We start from the raw sequence: 6,404 nt of genomic DNA, 5'->3' as shown, positions 1-6,404 counted from the left end.
TAGTGGAAGCCATCGGCTTGTCAAAGATCCCCCCCCCCCCATGGTTCATGAGGATTGTTTGTATTTGGATTTTGAACTGAGGTAATATCTTGGTATTTAACGACTTCGCCGGTTAGACAATTCCATGGGATAACCTTAGTTTATAGTATAGTTCATTTAATATGCACCCCATACCCGTCCTGTGGGCGGTAGTGAAAAGAGTTACAGAGGCACATAATGGGCTCAGGGACTGAACACCACAATTCATTTACCTGAGTAAGTTAATTTTGCTGAGAGAGTTACAAAATTCAATGCACATCATCACATCAACAATGGGCTCGAGACCGCCAACAAGTACAGTTTCTAAATTAAGCAACTGACATGTGGAGAGCCCTACAGCGAGAAACATTTGTATGCTAACCAACTGTGTTACGGAGGCTACGCTCTTTAAAACCTTACAAATATTTCCTCCTGCTTCTTACCGCTCGCTCCCGCCATCGAAAGCCCTAAAAACACTTCCTCCTGCTACCTCCCACTTTCTCCCGCTCTCTGAAGCCCTAATAACACCACCTGGATCCTGTTTCCTCATGAAGCACATACCTTACAAATACTTTCTACTGCTTCCTACCACTGGCTCCTGCTCTCTGAAGCCCTAAAATCATTTCCTCCTGCTTCCTCCCGTTCGATCCCGCTCTCTGAAGCCTTACAAATTGTTTATCCTGCTTCCTGCAACTCGCTCCCGCTCTTTGAAGCCCTAACAACAATATCTTCCGCGCTCTCCAAATCCATAAAAATACTTCCTCCTGTCTCATCCCGCTCTCTGTAGCCTTAAAAACACTTCATCCTGCTTCCTTCCCCTTTCTGAAGCCCTAAAATCACTTTCTCCTGCTTTTTCCCGCTCGCTCCTGTTCTCTGAAGCCTTAAAAACACCTACTCCCGCACTCTGAAGCCCTAATAACACTTCCTCCTGCTTCCTATAACAAATGTTCCAGAGATGTGTAAATATTTAATTCAAAATGATCTGCTACCAGAAATTTTTGGCCAAATATCCCCAGTTTGCTAACTGTAGGTAGTACCAAAGTGATTGTAAGCTATCCACCGCTGCCCACTGGATGGGGGGCGGTGTGCAGGACAAACATATCAATTGTGACACTAGCTCTCCACATGTCAGTTGCATAATTTAAAAACCGTACTTGTGGTCAATCACGAACCCGTTTATGATGTGACGACTTATACTGAATTTTGTAACTCGCTCATCAAGATTGTAACTTGCTTAGCTAAGTGAATTGTGGGGTTCAGTCCCTGAGCCCATTATGTGCCCCTGTAACCCCTTCCACTACCGCCCCCAAGATGGGTATGGGGTGCATAATAAGTGAACTAAACTAAACTTAACCTCTCATGTTATCGTGACGTCACACACCCCGTACACACATAAAACAGGATTTTCTCTCTATTTTCGTTATTAAACCTTTTATAATTTATATTATTACTCAAGCAATGTGTTTTGATCATATTATATCGCTGAAGAAAAACTATGTGCATCTTCGGTAGCAATTAACCGGATTTGGTCCATATAATAACAGGTCACTATTCATCAGGTTTCCGTAGTGTAGTGGTTATCACGTGCGCCTCACACGCGCAAGGTCCCCGGTTCGATCCCGGGCGGAAACATTTGACTTTTAAATGTTTGTTTTCATAACCCATTGAAATAAACTCAGAGTGTCCAACCACTTGGGTCGAACGGTAGAGCGACGGTCTCGCTTCTTGCAGGTCGGCGTTCAATCCTCGACCTTCCCTTCAAAGTTCCCTTCCCTTCAAAGAGCTAAAATTAATAACAAAGTATATTGACAATATTTATTAAATCATAAAACTTATACCATTTTGTAATTTGCTAATGCTACATTATACTAATTATTAATATTGAGAGTCATATAACTATGTATTGTGGAGCAGACTGGCGCAGTGGAAGCGTGCTGGACCCATAATCCAACTAGAGGTCCATAGATCGAAACTACGCTCTGCTACAGTCTAATTTTCTCCTGCCATAAAAAAAAATGTTTTTATCTTTAATGAATGTGCAGAATACCCTCGTTGAAAAGCGGAGGTGCAACAGGTACTCTGAGAGAGAACTCTATCAACATCAGAGGCCCGAGACTGTTCAACACGCTTCCTCTACACATAAGGGGCATAACTGGCCGACCCCTCATAGTGTTCAAGAGAGAACTGGATAAGCACCTCCAAAGGATACCTGATCAACCAGGCTGTGACTCATACGTCAGGCTGCGAGCAGCCGCGTCCAACAGCCTGGTTGATCAGTCCAGCAACCAGGAGGCCTGGTCGACGACCGGGCCGCGGGGACGCTAAGCCCCGGAAGCACGTCAAGGTAACCTCAAGGTAAGGTAATGCAATCCATCCTCCTGTACATTTTGTAACTATGAAGAGCATCGTACATATAAATTAAATATTGACGTAATAGACAATAACATAGTAGAATTTGGTACTATTCACCTTATAGTCCGGAAAAAATACAGCTAAAACCAAACATATATATTCCTAGGCCTAGTATAACATATATATGTACTATATTTGGCCTCAGTTAGCATGTATTAGACCTTGGATGGTAAGTTAGGTTAGGTTTTATGAGAAACAAATACAAAGGTTCGGGCCAACCTTGCCCGAAACGCTTGGCGTAATAGTGGCTTTAGACATTGTATTTACAAGCTCTATCTATAAATCCAACAACATGTTTGTATCTGACCTTGTATGTATATACTTTACCTGAATAAACATTTGATTTGACAAAACCTTTGCCGGTTTATACAAATTCAATAATACCAAATTCTACTATCCAATTGTCCATTACATCAATATATGTACGATGGAGCATGGATGTGTTGCTTATAAGCACTGCTAATAATATATCATAAGCTCCTACATAGATTACACACAGAAATCACAATAGCCTGATGCATCAAATGAACAAATCCACAAGGGCCGTGACGAGGGTTCAAACTTACGTCCGAGAGGATCCCAGACGCTGCCTTAATCGACTGAGCTGCGACATGGTAAAAGAATTGCAACCAGAAGTTCTACTGACCTTACTTGGATCCTGCAGCCTCTCCGAGACACAAACCAGGATTTTACACATTTCCCCCCATGCACCCGAGCTCTGTCAATAAGCCGTTCTACCTCTTCGCCCTTACTTCATTTTCTAGGATCCTCTCGTACGTAGGTTCGAACCCTCGTCACGGCCCTTGTGGATTTCTCCTACATAGATGTTATTACTGCACGGTTGTCTTAGGCTATTAATATAAATGCCGATATTTCTTAAAGTATTACAATTCGGCGGACACCGACTAGGCTATGACGCTCCCCTACCCAACATGACTCATCTGGGAAAGCTGGGCGAGGCTGGTCCCACCAAGTGTCTGGTCACCATCCTCGGATAAACATTCTATTTTATAGATATAGGTTATATAAATATATAGGGGGTACCATCTTTGGTTGCGTTTGTAGGACCCTCGACCTCGTAGAAGACGACATGCAGCATCCGGGGAACCCTTGTGGGGCACCCGCGTACACTTACATATTGTCTTCTCATACCATCCCCCCTTTTTTGTCATTTTGTTTTATTTAAAATGTCATTACACAAAAAGGGTTACAACATTGGTTACATTCAAAGTAGAAGACTTCTTATTACAGGTTGTAGAGTTCCTCCAATATATAGTTTTTGTGTTAACTAATACTATTACATATATATTATTACCTATATCTTCTAGTCGTAGTAGTAGCAGGCATTCATCAGTCTCAGGAGACTATGGAGTTGTGCTCTGGTTGTCGGTCTGGAGTGGCCTCTCCAGGGCACAAAGCCAGGGTAGGGTGATACGGGGGAGAAGCTGTCACCCATGCAGCAGGTCCCCCCCCTCTCCACGGCGCCGAAAGTCTCCAATGGAAAGGCAAACGTACGCCAATACGATTGGTTCCAGCGCCGTCGCAGGAACTGTGAGCTCCGGAGTTGACCTGGAAGTTGGTGAAGGGACTCATAACCCGGAGACCGCCGTGGTCGGGGCCGGAGAAGAACCACCCCAGCAAGGGCAAGAACGACCCCAGCCTCCTGAAGCAGAGCCTGGGGCTGCTAGAGCCCATGGAGGACTTCAGAGTCCCGCACCTACGGGTTCCACGCGTAGTTCAATAACTAACTGATAAACATAACTTTAATATTGATTCATTAACTAAGTTCAATAACTAACTGATAAACCTTAAAGAACTGGTGAGAACAACTGTGTACACTTCAGTTTGCTGAAATTTATTAGAGCTGTGTTGCTTATGAAATACGTTTGTGTTCGATCCCCGATGGTCCCAGTGCTTGGGCACCGTTACTCCACTCCGTCCTCTCGCTTCTTGCAAGATCCACGTTCGATCCCCGATGATCCAAGTGGTAGCTTTCCATTCCTTCACTTCGTCCTTACATATCCCAGATGATCTTAATATCCCTTCCAAGTGCTATATAATCATACTGGCCTAGTACTTTCACCTCATAATTACCTTACCTTACCTCGCTTCCTCAGAGACTTTTCCTTCTGGAAAATGGCTTAAAAGGGCCACCACTTACGGGCTATTCATGCCCGTGCCACCTTTTGGGTGGCTTAATCTTCATCAATCAGTTCTATTCACTTTTGATCTCCAGTATTATCTATTGATACTGGTGATGGCTCAAAAGGGCCACCACTTACGAGCTATTCATGCCCGTGCCACCTTTTGGGTGGCTTCATCTTCATCAATCAATCCTTCTCCTTTTTCATGGGAGACATCTCCCGTCACGCAGGGTGCAGTTGCACCTCCACAGATCTCCAGTATCATCTATTTGATACTGGTGATGGCTCAAAAGGGCCACCACTTACGGGCTATTCATGCCCGTGCCACCTTTTGGGTGGCTTAATCTTCATCAATCAGTTCTATTCAGTTGTGTATTTGTAAACTAAAGTCTTTGAAGATGTAATAAGTTTTACGAAACGGGCTCGTGTCGCGTCAGACTAGAAATAAAAATGAATTTTGGAGAATTGATTTTTGATTTACCTCCAACAGTGAAAAGAAATGTACGAAAGATTGAGAAAATTCGTGTTAGAATTATTAATCTTACTTTTTTGGTCATATTTAATAATATATATATATATATATATATATATATATATATATATATATATATATATATATATATATATATATATATATATATATATATATATATATATGAAATATATATATATATATATATAAATATATATATATATATATATATATATATATATATATATATATATATATATATATATATATATATATATATATATATATATATATATATATATATATATATATATATACATGTATATATGAGGGTGTGTACATGTGTATGCAACATTGATAATTTTGTAACTAGCGTCAAACATTGTTATTTGCTTAGCTAAACGAACTAGAGGGTTCGTGCAGTTCCTGAACCGATTATGTGTCTGTGTAATCCTTTACCCCACCGCACACGAGATGGGTATGGGGTGCATAATAAAGAAAGAAATTGAATTGATTATCACGTAAGTGCTTAAGTAATTTCCTGTTTGATTTTTCATTCATGATTATACATTGTTATATGTATATATTTTCAGATTATAATTCGTATTATGCAAATATCTCCGAGTGAAATAGTGTACATCCGTATTTTTAATTTTTAATACAACATACATAATACATTTTTTAAGTAAATAAAATAAATAAATAAATAAATGTTTATTTAGGTAAGGTACATACATACAAGAAATTTTTACAAAGATTGGTGGACTTATAGGTAGAGCTAGTACATACAATGCCTAAAGCCACTATTACGCAAAACGTTTCGGGCATGAAAAACTTAAATGACTATAGCTTAATACTAATTGAGCATAAAGAGTAAAATGAAAACATGAAATGAAAACATGGCTGAAAAAGCAGCACAAATACAATTCTGTCGACAAACAGCGCTCTTTAAAAAAAAAAAAGACATTGGTTGACAATAGAGGGGTAAGGTAGGTTACAGGGAATTTATTAGGTATAGCTTCGTTTTTGTCTTAAACTGGTTGAGAGAGGTACAGTCCTTAACATGGTTGGGAAGGTCATTCCACATTCTGGGCCCCTTGATTTGGTGAGCATTTCTAGTTTGATTAAGTCGTACTCTAGGAATATCAAAACTGTATTTATTTCTGGTGTGGTGCTCATGGGTACAACCTTCAATGAAGCTTTTGAGGTCAGGATTGGCATTACAGTTTAGCGTTTTATATATGTATAATACACATGAGAGAATGTGCAGTGACTTAATGTCTAACATATTCAGAGATTTGAGTAGGGGTACCGAGTGATGTAGTTTTGTGATGAGTGATGTGAGACCAAAAGTATTT

At 40.3% G+C, this 6,404-nt stretch overlaps 1 non-coding gene across 1 annotated transcript; it reads left to right on the top strand.

Moving 5' to 3' along the window:
* The first annotated feature begins 1,577 nt into the window (after positions 1-1,577).
* Positions 1,578-1,650, top strand: TRNAV-CAC (transfer RNA valine (anticodon CAC)). The gene has a single exon. It is a non-coding gene; the product is annotated as a tRNA-Val (tRNA).
* The last annotated feature ends 4,754 nt before the right edge of the window (positions 1,651-6,404 follow it).

This window comes from Procambarus clarkii, chromosome 37, assembly GCF_040958095.1.
Source record: "Procambarus clarkii isolate CNS0578487 chromosome 37, FALCON_Pclarkii_2.0, whole genome shotgun sequence".
Lineage (NCBI taxonomy): Eukaryota > Metazoa > Arthropoda > Malacostraca > Decapoda > Cambaridae > Procambarus > Procambarus clarkii.
This window is presented reverse-complemented; position numbering and strand designations above follow the sequence as displayed.